The sequence below is a fragment of the Acomys minous genome (genome assembly GCF_964271855.1).
Source record: "Acomys minous genome assembly, chromosome: 14".
In the NCBI taxonomy this organism is placed as follows: Eukaryota; Metazoa; Chordata; class Mammalia; order Rodentia; family Muridae; genus Acomys; species Acomys minous.
In genome coordinates this window covers 59089636-59110070 of record NC_140496.1, presented here as the reverse complement: position 1 = coordinate 59110070, position 20435 = coordinate 59089636, and the positions used below count along the sequence as shown (strand labels likewise).

The 20435-nt window shown below is 43.8% G+C and overlaps 1 protein-coding gene across 1 annotated transcript in view; it reads left to right on the top strand.

Annotated features, from left to right (window-relative positions):
* The first annotated feature begins 5061 nt into the window (after positions 1-5061).
* The window catches only part of MAB21L3 (mab-21 like 3), a 40785-nt gene continuing 25411 nt past the window's right edge, over positions 5062-20435 (top strand). Inside the window, exon 1 of the mRNA XM_084757566.1 lies at positions 5062-5191. The gene's annotated coding sequence lies outside the window, so the exon portion shown is untranslated. The remainder of the gene's footprint in view (positions 5192-20435) is intronic.

The following is a 20435-nucleotide window of genomic DNA, read 5'->3' as shown; positions in this document are numbered from 1 at the left end:
AGTTTGAATTAAATGTTGTGTAAGAAGACCGGTTGGCTATCGGCTGCTCCTGTCAGATATGTTATTAACTTTTTTCTTCTCCCTGCGTAGCCCTCTAGCATAGTTTAATAATTATTTCCACTGCCTTTGTAAAGGTGGATTTTATTCCCTAATATAACTGTTAATGAATACTAATGGTACAAAACCACAGAAATCTTCATTGGTAGGTAGCACATTTTGTTTGCCTAGTTAATCCATTAAAAATGTCTTTTAAATAATAGTAAGGATGTCTGAAAAGTCATAAGGAATCATACTATTAACTATCTACCTAAAAATACCTATAATACATGGAAGTCAGTATATAAATATACCCAGAGAGTTTAAATAAAAATTTCCCATCTTAGCTGACAATGATCCCACCAAGAGCTATAGACTTGCAAGGGGCCCAACACTGGGCAAATAATCCCTCTTTTGAGTTGTTGATCAGGGATAACCCTGACCAAAATATTACATACTATTGCTATGATCCTTGTTTTTCCCCAAAAGTAGAAGCTTTAAGTCCATATTGCTGAAGACATCATGTGCTTTGGACACAGGGATGTGTGTGTTTGTGTGTGTGTGTGTGTGTGTGTGTGTGTGTAAAATGTGTGTGTAACACACATGTAACAATACAATGATGCCATAAGTTTGGGGAGAAAACACCAAAATTAAGATTTTTTTCCCTTAAAGGTATCAAGAAAAAATGTAGGACAAGTAGGAAAACTTAAGGTGTCAGACCCAGGGATCTGATGGCTTGTGCAGTCTTCACACTGCACGATCTGTGCAAAGACACTTGCATTTGGATGCTGCACCTAAGCCACAGCCCCTGAAACATGGCTGCTCATCTTCTAGCTGCTCTAAGACAAGGGCGATGCTCTTCAATTCTGAACATGAACACCTTAACAGATTACAAAAGTCAAGTTCCTGGAGCACCGCTGTGGTGACTGAGGCCTAAGCACACACTGTTCAGTTTAATATATAGTTTATATTCTTAGCACATGCATGTTCAAGCCACTGTTACTTCAGCTTTTGGAGCTGGCGTCCCGCTTTTCGGTAGAACTTCTTCCTACCGATATCATTGGTCTTTAGGTGGAGAAGGTGAGGGGATTTTCTGACTAAATAAAACCAGGTATTAGTGGCTGTCTTCTGTGAATTTAATAAAGGATCACAGGATGTGGGTTTTCTGTTCATACAGAGTGCATCTGGAGTACAGTAACAACTTTGACAAGTACAGAACCTACCAGAAATCATTAGTTCTGTATGAGGTGGATTGTAACAAGCAGGCCAGGGGCTTAAAAGAGAACCCCAGGAGGACAGTGTCAAAGGATGCAAAGATGATGCATTGTGGAAAACCCACGCATGCCCTACATCAACCACTTCCGTGGGCATAGAATTCAATACTCGCCCTGAGTTAAAGCTATCCACAGACTAAGAATGCAGGAAATACTAGCAAGAAGGCTCAACCTCCAGTTCAATGTGTGGGACCCATAATATGAAAGTGGAGAACCGAAGACTGCAGGTTGTCCTAGGACCTCCACGGAAGCTCCCTTAACAAAGTAAGGGCTGCCGGGCAGCGGTGGCTCACGCCTTTAATCCCAGCACTCGGGTGGCAGAGGCAGATGGATTGCTGTGAGTTCGAGGTCAGCCTGGTCTACAAAGCGAGTCCAGGACAGAGAGACCCTGTCTCAGAAAAAAAGAAGTAAAGGCTTTTGTAGTCAGTGTGGTGAGTTGCACACGGCATCTGCATCCTCTGGTATCTTGTCCTTCAGACTTTATCCTGGTCTACAATAAAAGCTGTTATGGGGCCTGTGTCTACAAAGTGAGTTCCAGGACAGCAATGGCTGTTACACAGAGAAATGCTATATAACAAAAAATAAACCAAAACAAACAAACAAACAAACAAAAGTACCAAAAACACAAAGAAACCCAATAACGACAAAACTGTTCTGGGGCCAACAGGATGGCTCAGTGAGTAAAGGCACTTGCAGTGCAAGCCTGATGCTTTAGTTTGATGCCCAGAAACCACATAAAAGTGAAAGAAAAGAACTGACTCCATGAAGTTGTCCTATGATCTGCACACATGCATTGCGGAAGGCACACTCCAACACACATACATCATGCACACACAGACATGCACAGACACGCACACCCCCACAATATGTGCTTACATATGCAAATGTGTGCACATCTGCATGCTTCTGTATTTGGAGACCAGAGGTTGATGTTGAGGATCTATCATTCTCCGTGTAATTTTTTGAGACAGTCTCTCACTGAATCTGGAGCGTGCCATTCTGGTTAGACTGGCAGGCCAGTGAGGCTCCAGGATCCACCTGTTTCCACTGCGGCCACATCTAGCTTTTACATGGCTGCTGGGCATCCTAATTCGGGTACTCCATACTTGCATAGCGGTCACTCTACACATCGAGCCACCTCCCCAGCCCACTAAATGCTGCTATATAGTCCCTCTCCTTAAAGGTATTTAAATATGCATAAAATATGAAATAAATGTGTGTGTAGCTTTCATGTAATATAATTTGACAGTTTCATTTCATGTTTTAAAAGTATCGTTTGTGGCATAAGACAATCTCATGATGCACTCGTGATTTGTCACCCTATTTGAAATACACCATTCTCCGTGCATTGCAGATGCTTTAAGGCTAAGAATGTACACTGCCTGGCTTCCCTTGCAGCTATGCTTCTTGATGCAGTTTAGCTATGGCCAATCAAATGCAGAATTTAAAATATGGACGTTAGCTGGGTGCAGTGGCACACACCTATAATCCCAGCACTCGGGAGGCAAAGGCAGATGGATCTCTGTGAGTAGAGGGCAGCCTGGTCTACAAAGTGAGTCAAGGACAGCCAAGGCTATTACACAGGGAACTCCTGTCTCAAAAAAAAAAATGGAAGTGAGGTAGAGACCTGCTTTTTACAGCTGCACTTCACAGTGGTGGAGCCACTTGATTTCTTTCAGGCAATATTACTAGAGCTGTGGGTAGTCAATGGCAATGGTAATTAAAATAAAGTTTCTATAGACCTGAAATAGTGTCAGAATTCACATGGGAAAGCTAAGGCAACAAAAAGTTAATACATCCTTAAAAACAGCAAAAACGGTAGTAAAAACCAGATTTTCCAGGTGTCTAAATTATGAAATTTGTAATCTTGGTCAGAAAAAGTAGCACCAAAAAAGGATTCCAGAAAAATGTGTCAGACTACAGATATTGAAAGTGAAGAAAAAAATAAATAAAATAAAAATAAATAAAAGTGAAGAAAAAGGAATTTACATCATGAGAGAAACATAAAATTGTTCAATTTGATTTTTAACAGATCAGGTTGAAGATATGCATATTATATAATTATGAGACACTTTTTCCTTCAATATTTTAAACAACTCATTGTAAGAAACAATCTTGCATAGTGACAAACAATACTTATATATGTATGTATATATGTATATATACATAATGTGTGGGTATATTTATAAGATAACTTCCCTCTATGTCTACACTGTGCTGTACTTCCTGTTTCACTGGAGAACAGAGTACTGGTGGTGATTCTGAGGTGATTCACAATGTATGAAGTCAGAGCATGCAGCCGTAGAAAGACATGCTGTCCTTATCTGCCATACTCAAGCTTAGTGCACATATTCTTTGCATGCATGTGCAAAGAAGCACCGTTGTGCCATTATTAATTGTTGTAAAACAGTGAATTTATTAATTTACATATATCTGTACGTGGACAATTCAGAGAATGCATATACTCAGTTTCATATGCACATGATGGACTGAAACCAGGTTTAAATATTGAGGTGGGAAGATCTCAAGAGAGTGACTCATGTAATTACTATTGTGTTACACAAACACGAAAGTCTTGTCCTTCTTTCCAGCAGATGAAGAGGTAGCCATGTTCTCCATAGAGAAGTGCACCCATGAGGACGCAGGAAAACCTAAATGTCTCCTGAAAGGGAGCCTGGCACCTGTAGTAACATCTGGACAATTCTGGCGCTTATGAAGCTTAGAAATGCTTATGTTTTAGAAATAGTAGGGGAGATTTATTAAAAAGGCCTCTGTGTGGACCATGTGGAATAATTGGTTTTGAATAAAACTGGCTCTCCAGAATTTCTGCTTCAGAGCATAAGATGAAGAAATAGAATTAACTGATTATGTGTATACACACACACACACACACACACACACACACACACACACACACACGCACGCACACGCATGATTACGTATACACACACACGCACACGCGCATGCACACGCACACACACACACACACACACACACACACACACACACAAATATGCTCTGAGGAGAATTTAATAAAAGAGTCCCCAATGCTAGGGCAGAGGAGTGAGTGGGCAGTGAGGAAACAGGTCCTGAGGGAGCAGCACCCCGACTTGCGTGTGCAAAGGAACCTCTGCAGACACTCGGAAGTCGGTGAGTAGCAGTGCCTTCAGAACGTCAGAAGCCGTGGTGGTCTTGGCGGCTCTATTCATGCCGGATCCCCGTTGCTTCCTAGAGCCCTTTTTATTATTACAGACACATTTTAGCATGTGTGGATGCTTGCTTCTCTCCCTTGTGCAGCGAGTACCAGGCTCAGGCACCTAAATGTAAAAGCAGAAATGCTCGACCCTGCCTACTGCTGGAGCGCCATCCGCCAGACAGCCCCTTCCACAGAGCCCTAAAACCCTGACGTTGTCATCAAGGCCTCTATCTCACCGCCCTGAGATAGAGAACAGTGATTAGTATGTCTACACTGTGCTTGTTGTGACACAGCAGCTACAACAGAAAAGTTAATTCCAAAGTTCCCAGGGGAGAAACGTGGCAGAGCAGCAGCAGTTTGTCTGCACATGCCGTTCTCATTATACCAGAAATGAGTGCTACCAGTATAGTTTACCGGGGTTAGACATTGCGGTCAAAGTGGAGAGGAGGAAAGAGCGTTTGCTTTCATAGAGTTCAGAAGAAAACCCAGCAATCAGAAGAAGTGCCGATCGCTGGGCATGGGGGACTACAGAGCGAGTTAGGATAGCCATGGCTACACAGAGAAACCATGTCTCGAAAGACCAAAAGAATAAGAATAAGAAGAAGAAGAAGAAGAAGAAGAAGAAGAAGAAGAAGAAGAAGAAGAAGAAGAGGAAGAGGAGGAAGAAGAAGAAGCTATCATAAAGGTACTTTCAAGGGCCTTAGTGTTCAGGAGTGGTGGCGAGGTGTGTGTGCACAAAGGCTGGGGATGGCATCCTTTTCTGTTGCTACTGGAACTAAATAGCACTCAGTGTTTGTACATGATGGTTTTGGAAATCAAAACCGAGTCTTAAAGCTCCTTCAAAATAAAGACGTCTATCAGTGAGACTGTTTTCCAGATTCTCCAGAGGAAAATTCCTTCCTTCCCTCTGGCAGCTCCCCGGGGCTGCAGCGTTCCTTGGCCCTGATGTCATCATTCCTGCTCACTGAAGTGCCCTTTCCTCCCTCTGACCTCCTGCCTCCCTTGAAGATGGGCTCCTGTGTAGACATCAGTGCACACAGAGAATTCGATCTAATCTACCCATCTGAGGGCCTTAGCCCTGCTCACCTCACAGAGGCATCCCTTGCACTGACAGATAACATGGGTTCTGGGAACTGGCATGTGAGTGACTTCAAGTCATCCATCCAACCTGTCACCTCTTGAAGTATGTCGATAAGACATCCAGCAGACAGAATCTATGAATCAACTGTTATGGATCTGATAGGTCAATAATATTGCCAATCCAATGCAATGATTAGTTGGCTAGAGAAGGCAGACACGGATCATGGTGATAGCTGTAAGTCAGTGTGCACTGATCTTCTCTACCTATGTGGCTAAGCCGGGCGTCCCTCCACCCCACTACTGAGGCCATTGTTTGAAAGAATAAGCTGAGTTGCTTACAAAACACCTTTGTTGCTAACAAGTCTTGATTTCTGAACTTCATTTGCTGTACTTTTTTTGTTATGTTGGTGCTGGGGTTTGAACCCAGTGCCTCTGGCATGCCAAGCACACACTCTACCACTGAACCACCCCCCACTCTAGCCCTCAGCTGCCCTCCTTTTCTCTTAATGCTAACAGTGTCCTCAGCCGGGCCAGTTCTTCTGTTCACTATGCTTTCTTAGGTTCTCTTAAAGCAGCATATACTTTTCTATGTTCGTGCTAACTTCGTGGTTTAATAAAGGATGCTGTCTTCATTACTAAGACGTAGGCTCTGTGGAGGTGGAGTACGTATCTTTTTTTCCTCACCATCGTCTAGTCCAGAGAACCCGATCCAGGATTGGACAGACATGCAAGCCTTTTTGAAAGAATGCACCACGAAGCTCTCGCCACTCTTTCATAAAGCTCTGTTGTCACACTGAACTCAAAGGCAACAATGAGCTACTTTGTTCACTTTAGTAACTGGGCAGGAGTTTATTTGGTTTTGGAGTGAATGGACTTGGAGAAGGCAGCTGGTTACCTGGTTTATCTAGTCAGCCCTGCAGAGGGTTTCTCTTCTCCCAAATCAATCTGAGAAGATGTCGGTGGATAGTTTCGCTCTGGGAATGCTAGTCATGTGTAATGGCAAAGGCTCCCTCACCACACAATGCTGGCATTTTGTGCCAGGTGGTAGGGTCTCAAAACAGAAGTGAGTAAGAGATTGGTTACCCTGTTATTTTGTCCATGCAGACTCAGACTTATTATGAAAAAACTATAGCCTACCGTGTGCAGAAGAAGGAACGTGAGGTGTGCGGGGTTTATATGTGATCTATGTAGTGTATGTGTGTCTCTGTATGGCTGTGTGTATATTTGGTCTGTGGTGTGTGTGTGTGTATAATGTGGGGGAGTGTGGGAATGTGGTATAAGTGTGAGTATGGGAGTATGGTGTTTGTACTGTGCGTATGGGGTGTGTGGTTTGTGTGTGTGTGTGTGTGTGTGTGTGTGTGTGTGTGTGTTTGTGTGCTTACCTGCATGTATCTGTATATGTAGGGTTTGTGGCAGTTGTGTAGGAGTATAGTATATATGTATGTGCGATGTATATAATATGCTTATGGGGTATATGTAGTGGATATGTGTCTGTACATGAGTGTTTGTATATGTGTGGGGTAGTATGTGTGTGAATGCATGCAATATATATGTACATGTGTATTGGTCTTTGTGTTGTATGGGTGATATTTGGGAGGTGGCAATGTAGCATGTGTGGTTGTGTGTATTGTGCATGTGATGTGTATGTTGTATGTGTATGCATGAATGTGTGTTTAACTGGTCATCTTTCTATCCTCAAAGGCCATCACTGCACTGGGCAGGTGTTCTTTGGAGGAGTTTTGGGTCTAATCATCAATGCTATAATGTCCATGTCTCTTAAGTAACTCATCTAATGGAAATAGCACATTAGACGGGTTTTTGGTTTGTTTGGTTTTTTTTTTTTTGCTTGTTTGTTTGTTTGTTTTCTCTTGTAGTCCTTGCTGTCCTGGACTCACTCTGTAGATCAGGCTGGCCTTGAACTCACTGAGATCCACCTATCTCTACTTCATGAGTGCTGGGATTAAAGGCGTGCACCACCACTCCAGTTGACACATCAGAAGTTTAGGAATGCTGTCAATTTGGCTCCAGGTATTTAAAGATCAATAAACTAAAAAACAAACAAAACAAAATAAAACAAAAACCCCAGGTTAAATCAGTGTTTAGATTTCTTTGTTAGGACCCAAAAGCTGCCTTTCAAAGGTTAACTTAAATACACATCACTTTAGATTAGTCAGAAAAACAAAAACAGCTGGAAATGAGGCTTAAGAGGACACTTGACAAGCTCCCTGTGTTTATTTCTCCATCTAGACACACCCCAAGAAAAAGCTACTTACTCCTTAGTAGTGGGCCCCCAAACATACCTGGGACCAGAGAAAGAAAGAAAGAAAGGAAGGAAGGAAGGAAGGAAGGAAGAAAGAAAGAAAGAAAGAAAGAAAGAGAGAAAGAAAGAAAGAAAGAGGCAAAGAAAGAAAGAAAGATCACATCCAGATTCCACTGTGCTGTGGAATTCTACACTGTTGACTCAGCAAGATCCTAGCAGAGACAGTTTTACAGGCTCACTTTCACGGGGAAAGAATTTATGATCCCAGTTCATTCTACAGGGCAGGGCAGGGCTGGATCCGCAGTCAGCTGACATGTGATGGCAAGGTGAGGCCTCAGACAGCAGCCACCCTAGGGAGTGCCCTGGAGGGGGCACCTAGAGGGAAGCAGGGCAATGGCTACTCTTTGGGTCACGTGGAATAAGTAGAACAGGTTACTCGGAGGAAGGAATGGTCAGCAAAGCAGCTGGCAAAGGCACTGTCATGTGACGCTGTCATGTGAGCAGTGAGGGGATGTGACGCTGTCATGTGAGCAGTGAGGGGATGTGACGCTGTCATGTGAGCAGTGAGGAGACAGTCCAGGGCTTGTACATCTCAACCATCAAAGCATTCCAGGCTGCCTCACAGAGCTGGAAGCGCACTCCTGTGTGGGTATATATAAATGATCAGAAAAACACAAGTAGCTTCTAGAACCCAAGAGCTTTCAGGAAGCATGGCGTTTTCCTCAGCTACTGCTGCATCCCGGGTCTCATTAGAATAGGTATAGGACTTGCCAGATAACGCACTTGTTTTCCCCTTGAGCTCATCTTTCCTTGGGCTTTGATGAAGAGACCTGACACACTGTCACTACTGTTCAGAGGGTCCCAACTCTATGACACAACATTAAGGACACTGAGGGGTCTGACATATTCTCACAGCTGTCAGGTGGGTGAAAACAGGGAGGCGAGGGACAGTAACCTTCTCAGAGTCACAGCAAGGGATGGCGGTGCTGAGTCTAGACCTATTTGGGGAATGACAGGGCTCACACAACTAATTGCCCCTTCTGCTTCCTGTGGAAGAAAGAGATTTCAGGAGGGAGCAGTGCTGTTTGGATCACCTCTAGCAATGTCTCCACCTTGTCTGTGGCTCTCGTAACAGCGCTCGCTGAGCACCAGCACACGGCTGAGCAGAGCTGGCACACAGGAATCAGTGCAGTTAAGGATCCTCATGTTTGTGGGAATCATGGAGATTTTTCTCTCTCCAGTGAAGGAAGACACTTGTCACTCAGTGATATGGACCATCAGGAGTCTGTGCCTTCATTAACAGGCCACAGCAAGTAAGACCTTGGAAAGGCATTGGCAGATGTCGGGGGTATCTCCAGAGGTTGCTCTTATCGGTCACTTTGGAGACACTGTTAACCTGCATTGCTTTTGAGTCTGTTCGAGAAATCTGAGGACTAGGACATTGTAGTGGCCTTGGGACAGTCAAAAGTCAGCAAGACAGGTGATGCAAATTGTGAGACTTCCCACTCTTTGGCCTGACTGGAGTCTGGGTGCTTAGGGAGTGGGGGAAGATGGAGAAGGAGCTGAAGTGTCTCAGGACGTAAAGACTGAAGTGAAGTTACCGGGACACCTCAGATATCCGCGTCTGGGCAATGCGCTCAGAATAACAACATTTGCTTTCTAAGGACAATAAATATCTTGAGGAATGAGATCTTAGAAATTGTGCCTAGAATGTTGAAGAAATCTGTAACTTCCAATCACCCCGTCCCCAGCACTTTAATCAAGACTAAAATGCATGCTACAGAGAAGAAATGTGAATAAAGGGTAGGGACGTTTCCTCTTAGAAATGTCTGTCTTTTCTCATCGGCACATTTAGTAGCCCAGGGCAGACAACCTGGCCTGCCAAATATCATCACATTTTCTTTCACATCACAACAGGAAATCCATTTATTTTGTGGTCAGGTATCGTTTAGTGTTGGAATAGTTCAAACTATTCTCTGAAGATGCCTTAGCGCCTCCTGAGGTCTCAGTGTCTGGTCTGGTAGAAATCTGTAGAATCAGGGCGGCATCTCGTTTCTCCCCATCTGCCATATAAAATGTTAATAGCCTGTGCTGTAAATCTGCGTAATGCTAACTGTTCATAAAAACCGCACATAGTAGGACTTAAAATGAGATGTGCCCCTCAGGACATGTCAAGGAGCGTTTTAGAAAGGTTTGAACTCAGAGATCCACCTGCCTCTGCCTCCCAAGTGCTGGGACTAAAGGTGTGCACCACCACTGCCCAGCCCGACTTTTTTTTAAGTGATGGCTTTTGAATATGTTTGTCTTTTGACCGACAGTTCACACCTACAGCTCATGGGGAGGCTGAGATAGGAGAATCAGTTGAATCTAGGAGCTGCAAGCCAGCCTGTAGAATAGAACAGAATAGAATAGATTAGGGCGTGGCTGTGTGACAAATTCTGTGCTTAGCATATGAGAGACTTCCTGGGGTCAATCCCCAGCAATCCTTTTTTTAAAAGGCTTTGGTGGTTTTTAATAAAAATTTCTTTCTAAAGTGGCCTCTTACTTTAATTAGAGACACTTTGTTTGGCAACTAATAATGTAACAGAAAGTGTGATGTTTATAAAGGTCATTTCCTTTTTTTTTTTTTTTTTTTTTTTTGTAGTCTTGGCTGTTCTGGACTCACTTTGTACACCTGGCTGGCCTCAAACTCACAGAGATCCACCTGCCTCTGTCTCCCGAGTGCTGGGATTAAAGGCGCGCGCCATCTGGCCCGCCAGACTCATTATGGTCCTAGAAGACCTGTCATTTTTGGGAAAGAATGTCTGTAAAACCACCTTCCCCCTGGGGCAAGCTGACTTCCCCTCCCACTTTTCTGAGGAATCCTGGGCCAGGCAGCAGCCTTCAGGTGGGGGGAGTGGAAGGGCTACACAAAAAACACTTCTTCCAGCAAAGGACGCAGGACCTCTCACTCTTTGGAAGCAGGTTGAAGGGGTAAGTGAGGATGAGAGGGAACTGAGGGTTCTGTCATGTGTGAGAGTGTGTGTGTGTGTGTGTGTGTGTGTGTGTGTGTGTGTGTGTGTGTGTGTCCATGAATGTGAACACAGGTTCAGTGGAGGCAAGCTGGCTGAGACCCGCTCTGCAGAGAGAAAGAAGGCAAGGTTTTCTCTGCTTACAGGTGTGCTGGGGGAAAGCGCTGTCCTTGTTCAAATTATGGGAGCCTGAAAGAAAAGCTAACATTAAAACACTGGTGAGACATGGTATATAAGTGACTGACCCTATCTCTGAAGAGGCTGAGGCAGGCAGGAGGCGAGTTCAAGACCAGCCTGGGATACTTAGAGAGTTTAAAGCCGTGCTTCTCAACCTTCCTAATGCCATGACCCTCATGCTGTGGTGACCTCCGCAGCCACCAGAACATTATTTTTGTTGCCACTTCACAAGTGTAATTTTTCTACTGCTATGAATCATATAAATATTTGGTATGTAACCTCTGTGGGGGGGTCATGACCCACTTCTTGAGAACCTCTGGTGTAAGGCTACCCACTCAGCTTAACGGAAGACCCTGCCCCAACAAAGCAAAGGAAAGTTCAATGCAACCTTACCAGCTAGAGACAGCTACTCCTATACTTTTGTGCATCCTTGTCACATTGTTCACGGACACTTTCTGGTATTAAATCGTCTTTCTCTAAGCTACTTTTTCAAGGCCACAGGTCTTATTACCTACCCATATTGTAGTTTACTTAGCCAAATTCCAGCTGTTACTGATGCCGCTCTTGGCTGATTTTCCTTTCCTATAAATGAGGCATATGGAGAGCGTCCCTTCCATTGCTCCTTCTGATGACGTATTGGGTCAATGGGCACAGCTTAGGACGTTTTAACGACAACACTTATATAAGATTCTACTGTTATTTGCAATATGCAAAGGCTGCATTCTCACAATCTCTTGAACACGGGGCCTTTATCCTAGTCCTTGTCAAATTATCAGTTGTGGTAGGGGTGTCTGTAGGGTGGCCAAGTTATTGTTACAACTTACTTTGCACGCTATCGGTGCCTAGAGATAGAGTTCTTTAAATGTTGATTAAGCATTTCTATTTTTTTCTTTTGAAGATTGCCTCTTCAAATGTGCAGTTTCTAATTTTGAAGTTTCAAGTTATTACCAGAAGTTTGCCGTACTGTCCCACAAAAGTCCCTCATGCGTATGACTTCATCTTTTCCCCTAGTTCCTTTATTATGCTTACTATCTTAGTTTATTGGAATTTATTTTGATATACGGAGCAAAGTGACATGATGGCCTAGAATTACATTTTTCTGAATGGGTTGAGCATTTTTCTTTCCCCCTAGTTGCTCGTCTTTCATTTTTGTCTCCAGCAATAAAATAAGCCGTCCTGGGCTGGGGCGGAGAGCTCATAGGGCAGAGACCACCTAAAAGTAGGTCTTGGGTAGAGAAAGGACATCCTAACCTCAGGCCTTAGGGATCCAGAAGTCTTGGGTGCTTGTAGCAGCTTGGGCAGAAGGTTAAGGGTCAAAGGGATGGACTATAAGTGATAGGAGACAGGAAGTTTCAACCCTTTGAGGACCACTTTGTCTATCACACTTTCTAGAAAAAAAAATCAGCAAACATTACAGGTACTTCCATGTTTAGAGTCTGGGCATAGCCTGGGCTTATTTTCTCTGTTTCTCTGGTGTTTGTGACAGAATACATACATGTGTGCATGAATTATACATATTTCTGAATCATATGCTTCTGGAAGTTTAAAAGACCCAGCCCAGCATTTTCTGGAGAGACAGAACTAACAGCTGTGCAGTTTATGATGGTTTCCTTTATAGATGGTCTAGCTGCTTTTGAGCTAGTTTCCTTCACTGTCTTCTGGGACATCGTCTGCTTAACTCCGGTTTTAAGTTGATGGCCAAAGGTTTTACAGCGTAAGCCTCTGGAGATGGGTCTCTCTTTCTGACCCCTGTGTGCATATCGTTTTGTCCCTCCTAGTTTAGATCAGCAAACATGTCTGTGAATGTCTCGATTGTTGATTTTTTTATTATTTTCTTTAATTTCCTAGTTACTTAGGCTATGTAGTACATGTTTACTTCTTTTTTTTTTTTTTTTTTTTTTTTTTTTTTTGAGATAGGGTTTCTCTGTGTAGCCTTGGCTGTCCTGGATTCACTTAGTAGACTAGGCTGGCCTCAAACTCACAGCAATCTGCCTTGCCTCTGCCTTCCGAGTGCTGGGATTACAGGCATGCGTCACCATGCCCAGCTCATGTTTACTTCTTAATGAATTTCATTGACATACAAATGGAATTTCTATTCTAGGCATTTTAAAGCTATCTTTGTCATGGTTGGGCCTCATTGCTTATGAGCACTTGATAAGACTGACCATGACCTTTATGTTGGGGATACTTCTGTCTCCTGTTGAGGACTGGAAGGTGTTATGTGACCCTCCTGGGACCATTGCCATCACCCTTCGAGTCTCTAGCAGTCTGTTCCCCATGTGATTATCCGTCGTCTGACGGCTCATAAACATTCTCATTTGAATGATACATCTCCACAGCCCTTACAGAGAACAGACCATCCGGGCAACCTCAGGAGTCACAGAGAACTTCAACCCGCTGACATTTCGAGTCTTTATTGGTGTTTGGGTTCTGGCCTCTTTGCCCTCAATTGTTCTCATTGGGTTTGCTGGGATCTGGGTCTGGTTTTCTGAGGCACGGTCTCCCTTTGTAATCTGGGCTAGCCTTGGAACTTACCCTAAAGCCCAGGCTGGCTGACTGCTCCCAGTGGTCTTCCCACCTCAGCCCTTTCAGTGCTGGGGTTAGAGATCCAAGCGGGCAGGCCTGGCTCCTCTTCCGTCTCCTGACCTGTGCGCTCTCTTGCTAGAGTCTAGATATCGCCTATCTTTTCCTGTCATGGATGTAAGCATCAAGATAGCATTCATCATCTCAGACAGTGGACGGTCGTGTGGCGTTAAGTGCATTTCTGCTTTTGCGAAACTCTCATTGCCATCTTTCTCCAGAAACTGCTCATGCAGAACTGGTCATCCATACTCACTAGCACAGGATTCGTGTTCTCAGTCCCCACGGCCTTAGCAGCGGCAGGTCTACTCTGTGGCCTTCATCTAAAAGAAACCATAAAGCATTTGATCTTTGCTGACTGGTTAACTCCATTTAGCAGGATGTCTTCTAGGCTGTAGCGTATGTCAGAACCCCCTTTCCTTCCAAAGCTGCATAGAAGTCCATCCAAGGTGCACGTCACATTTTGTTTATTCATTTGACTGTTGATAGTCATGACTGCGTCCACCTTTTAGCTGATGTAACCAATGTCACCATGAGTGTATGTGGTCCTATGAATAACTCTTTGAGCCTCTACTTCCATTTCAATGATGTCCCCAGAAGTCAAATGTTAGATTAGCCTGCAGTTGTACTTAGTTTGGGGGAAGAGTTGCCCTATGAGTTTCCAGAGGGGTTGTGCCATTTCTCGTCCCCATTAGTGACACACAAGTATTCTAATCCATCCACGTCCTTGCCAACAGCTAAGCTCTAATTTTTTAATTCCAGCCACCCTGATGGCTGTGACATCTTACTGTGGCTTTGATTTGCATTTCCCTATGAACAGAGATGGTCCTCCTCTTTAAATGTTTTTACCAACCATTTTTAGGGCTTTCTTGGGGAAACAATTCTTGAGACTCTTTGCTCATTTTAAATTGGGGGTTGCCATCCTTGTTGAGCTGCAGAATTCTGTGTTTGCCCTATAATTCAATTTCATATCAGACACATGCTTTGAAAGTATTCTCTCTCTTTCTGCTGTCATTTCCCTTTCTCTGCAGCACCTTTGATGTGAGGAATTTAGGTTTTAATGTAATTTGATTTATCTGTTTGTTTTTGTTTGTTTTGTTTTGTTTTTTTGCCAGTGTTTTCAGTATCGCATCCATTGCCAAATCCAAAGCCATGAGACTTCCCTCTAGCTTTCTGCTCTGAGTTCTGCCGGCTCAGTGTTTGCACCTAGGTCTTTTATCCTTTTGAAGTATTGCACCTGGTGTGAAGCAGCGATCAGATAGCACTCATCTGCAGAAAGGGGTCTCAACTTCCCCAGCATCAACTGCAGTGCAATTTCAGGACAGGTGTGCACTTGTAAGCTTTCTGTAGTCCAGTGCACCTGAGAGCATCTCTGCTCCCTTCCTGTTTATGGGATGGTTCTTCCCTTCCTCCTTTTACCCACATTCTTGATTTTTACCACATGTTGCCACAGAGCAGTCTGAGGCCTGCCTAATTCTTGACCCATTATATTCACTTATTTTATTTCTATCTCCTTGTAGAATCTTTGTTTCTCATGTAGAGGGTTTCTTGGACATCTCCGCATCTCCCTGCTTCTGTGGTAAGGGACATACTTTTTCATTCAGTAGAGTCAGGCCTTTTTCTTTATTGATTCTGCCCCATTTATTACATCAGTGTTGTGCTTTATAGTCCCCATTATCAAAACATTTGTTTCTGCTACTGCTTGCTATGACAGCTATTTCTTGCTTGTTTAGTGACTTTTCTGAACTAATTCTGTAAAATTGTTCTTTGCTGTGTATGACTACAGATGTCTTTGTTCATGAGGCTTAATTGTTTATTAGCTAATCACTGGACAGATTTCTATCTCAGCAGGAATCAGGAAGTTTTCCAGCTGTTGCCAAGAAACTCTGCTGTAGCTTGGCTCATGTCTTTAGGAGCATCCAGGATCCTGAGAGTTCAGACTCCATCTTCTCCTGCCTGTGCTGAGCCTTGAGCCTTGAGAACTTGGAGCCTCCTTGGATCTCCTCAGCCTTGGTTATAGGCTCGACTCACATAGGCACGGACTTTCAAGTCCAGAAATAGGTAGATGCTTATTAAAGTGTTTGTGGACACCCCATCCCCTGACCTTTCTTTTCTTGCTCTTTGGTAATAAATGTTATTTGTCTTATTTCCCATTTGTCTGAGCAGCTATGAAATTACACAATTATTTGTAATTGTTTTTTAAAAAATCTCCTCAAGGAAAATCTTTTAGGAAGGGAACATCAAATAGTGGCATGTCTATGACAAATTTTTTGGTTGGTTGGGTTTTGTTTTGTTTTGTTTTGTTTTTAATAATTTGTGAGAATTTCATGCATGAGTCTTTCCCCTCCCCCCTCCCCTCCCCCCTCCCCTCCCCCCCCTCCAACTCCTCTTTGTGTCCCCTACTCCACTTCTGACTCATGACCTCATCTTTAAGTGTGTGTGTGTGTGTGTGTGTGTGTGTGTGTGTGTGTGTGTGTGTGTGTTTACATACAACCCGCTGAGCCCATTTAGTGTTGTTCATATGTCTGCTTAGGGGCCCACTGGGGATAATGAAATTGATCAGAGGGCTTGACCATAGAGAAGACTGATTGGCCTTCTTTCTTCTGACAGGCATTGGTTGCCTGCAGCTCCTCATCAAGGGCTAGGGCCTTGTGAGGTTTCCCCATCCACACGGGCATTCCTGTTGGTGTTGTTGTGCAGGTCTTCCTTCAGTGGCCGTATTGTTGAGACTTCATGGGCGCAGCTTCGCTGTCATGTCCAAAAGATGTTTATCTCCCAGCAGTCACCCAGGTCTTCTGACTCTTACTGTTTTTCTACACCGTCTTCTGCGACGTTGCCTGAGCCTTAGGTATAAGGATTATGTTGGAGACGCCTGAGCATCCCACAGGCAACGGTTCTCTGCAGTTTTGACCAGGTGTGGATTTCTCTGATGGTCTCCATCTACTTAAAAATAAAAATAAAAAAGCCTTAATGAGGGGGAAGCAAGGCCAGTGCACAAGCTGTACACCCAGGCCTAGGCCCAGGAATATGGAGATGGTGTGGGCAGGCTTGGGTCTGGAGGAACTCACCAGGCAAGACTGGCACAGGCGCTGGGTGGCAGGAACCAGGCCTGGGAGTATGCAGTGGTGTAACAGGTGAGGTTCCAGACCTGGAAGGGTGGGGATGGTGCAGCGGGTGAAGTTCTGGCAGGTGACACTTTGGAGGAATCCAAGTCCCCTTTGTTTGCCCTGGCCTGCCAAGATGCTGAGTTTTTGGGGTTTTTTGTTTGTTTTGTTTTTTAAACTATGAGTCTATGTTATTAAATTACAAAGCTACAGCAGAGCTGAATAACGAAATATGAGTAAAATTACCATAATGGATAAACAAGTAACATCAAAACTCACAAAACTCATTCTCCTTACTCAGAATCAGCTGTTTTTCTTGAATAATCCCCCAGATTGTCAAGTCTTTAAATTCTTACTTTAAAAACCACAGTCTGTCAATGTTTACTGGTTTTCTCATATTTGTATGGTGCGCTTTTCATGTTTAACTTTGTAATGTTGCCTCCTGCTGTGTCCTCACTGGACATAGTAGTAGGTTGGAATTGGACATTTCTATACAGATATATGCTGCACTTTGAGCCTAGTCCGCTCATAGCCACACTGCTCCCTCATCAATCATGTTTGTTCCGCTGGACAGCTTCGCATCTACAGTCATGCCATGTGTTTATTAACAACTTACACACACACACACACACACACACACACACACACTGTGTGTGTGTGTGTGTGTGTGTGTGTGTGTGTGTGTGTGTGTGTATTCCAGGAAGCACAAATGAAAGAAAGCAGATGATATTTGTCTGAATCTAGGGAAGTCTTGAAGGTCTTTGTCCTTTTCCCTGACATCACTGGCTTTGATTTTTCAACCAGCTTTTATCTGGAAATCTCTTCTTTCTAAACTGTCTCACCATCTTTCCACTTTTCATGATTCAATGTAAATTCTCCTCCTATGACTGCTTAGCTAATAAATATCCTGGCACGTGAGTATTTAACTCTGCCTTGTGGCACCAAAGTCAGTGCAGGGGGTCAGCGATGTCCCACAGCTGACCACAGATGCTCTCTACTTCCCTGAGAGACTTGACTTAAGACTTTAAATGGGGAAAGGTGAAACCCACTTACCAGGTTATCAGTAGACCTGTGAGTACAGACAGCGGTATTATTTATGCATTTGTATGAAGAATTACTGTCTCCAGCTCACGGCGGAAAGCTATTATAAGTCCTAAGTAGTTTCAGCCAAGCCTCAGTGTATCTCTAACTAGCTTATCTCCATTAATCTGAGGGAGTTAAAATAGATATTTTGGTTGTAGAAGCTTCTAGAAATAACTAATCAAAAGAAGTGATATGAGCTGACCTGGACACAAAGTCATAGGTGGGGCTGAACGGTGTACCACTCCCATGCTTCCCTCTGGCCTTTGGATGCCTTGTGCCAGTCAGCATTGTCTTCCTTGACTGTTTTTGTCTCACTTAATGCCAGGCAGAGACTGAGCCGGGGAGTTGAGGCTTTGTGCAATCTTGCTGTTAATTGAACATTAAAGAGGAAACAAATGTTAGCAGTCCTTCATGCCAAGAGCCCAAAAGTCCTTGAAGCCTTCTGATGTCAGCAAATGGCTATCTGGGATTATAATATGGCCAGAATAAACCGAGAGACAAGGTCATTATTTGAAATGAAGCCACATAAACTGGAGACAAGGGCCTCCTTTTTCTCCCTGTGGATTCTGTTGTACTAGTTACTTATGATTGATGGGGGTTGCCATGGTGATAGGGGAAATGCATTGAGAAATGACTATGATGGATGCTGCGTTAGAGAGGATGGAAACAGCCTACACATCATTTGTTAATAGGACTTTGTTGATAGCCTTTCATTGACTAGGGCATCAAGTGTCATGTTGCCCTTGCTGACATAAGAGTTACATGAAGACATGTTATATGAAGACAGTGCAGGAACCCTACAGTTCTGCAGATGAGCTTGTGACCCCCAAGAAGCTTAGGCACCGAGACACAGACCTGATCCAAGAAAATTTTCAGGTTATTTTACAGTAAGGTTAGGAACTAAAGCTATCCCAGTTGGTACCTGTCGTTACACACTGTCCTGGTTATAGCTCACGAGCAGGTTGATAATGTAGGCTGACTGGTGTGAATGGGCTGACCTTGGTCACCCTTATCAATGGAGGAGTTGCCCAAAAGCCACATGGTTTTTTTTTTCTTGGCATCAGTTGTAGAGTCTATGCTCTGGTAAGCCTGTGTGGGAAAAGCCACTCTTTCCTTGGCGCTTGATTTTTCTCAGTCCTGTGTCAACAACAAACACAGTGTTCTCTGAATGGTAGAGGCGAGAGCTGCGTGTCTGTCCTTCTGGTGAGGCCTCCAGAACTGTTTTTAAGAGGTTGATATCACTCTCAGGAAGAACACAGTATTCCTGGGCAGCCGTTGTGGCCCATCTTAGTTTAGTGACGTCCCAAGGAAAAGTATGGAAGAAATTTTTAGTGGAAGAATTTTTAATTTTTTATAAATTTTATAAAAGAATTTATAAATTTTTAATGGAAGAAAATTTTACTACATTCTTAATTAGAGCACTTGAATGGTCCATTTCAAATCACCGTGACACAGTACTTGAAGCTGGATAATTCCTAAAGAAAGTGGGCTTGTTAAATTCTAGTTCTGGAAGGTCCAAAACATAAAATTCCTTCATATTTGTCCTTATTCTCTGATTGAGCACTCTGTGGCAGATAGCATCATGACAGTCTCAAGGTAGGACACAAAGCCAGAGTATAGAGAGAAGCCAGGCTTGCTCTTTTGTGAAAATCCATGTGTGATAAACAACCCATGACACCATGAGAATGTCATAATTCCAGCAAAGGGCAGTGGCTCCCAAGACTAAATGACCTACCTCCCAGTAGTGTCACCTCTTCAGGGCTCCACACTCCCTCTCAGTATCAGCATACTGGGGCCCCTGCTGCTAACCCATGAGGTTCAATATGCAAATCCTAGGAGAGGCACCTGCCTCTTCCTATACCCAAAGCTGATGTCTCTGTCAGGGACTCTGAGGCACATGGGCTTCAAGAGTCCTGTTGACAGAGTGCTCACTAAGTCTTCTGAAGAGAGATGGTGGAGGGAATGGGATCCTCTGGGGACCGAAGATGCTGCCTAGAAGATTGAAGTCTGTGTAGGGGCAACCGATGATCAATTGGTTGGTGGCAAGGGTAAAGTAAAGGGCAAAGCCACTAGGACACTTTGGTCCAGCTCTGGCAAACACAAGTGAGTCCTTCCACAGAGGAGCACCATGCTTCCTGGCCTTCTACAGAACAGCACAGGCTGGGCCAGCTAACCCACAGAAGTAAGCCTCACACTTCTAGAAGGAAGAAGACCAAGGTCAAGGAGGTGCTGTCACACTTGGTTTCTCCTGAGACTTTTTTCCTGTGTACACACACACACCTGCTGGGCATCATGCCCCTTTTACAATGAATGACATCATGGCTGTTGGATTGTCACTTCTAAGAACTCTTTGTTTAACCCAAAGTCACAAGGGCTTACCCTGCCTTTCCTTCTACATGCTTTAGGTTTTACGTTTTTCACTGAGATCTGTGAGCCATGTCCAATCGGTCTTTTAAAATCTGACTTCCGGTCCTATGACAGACCTGTTGCTCACACCTTTTCCATCTCACCTGTTGAATATCTTTTCTTCAATGGCTCTTTTTTTTCCCCCCTCCGTCATAGATCAAGTGGCCATATTTGCATAAATCCATGACAGGGAAACTTTTATCTCCAACTATATCCTCATGTTGGTCT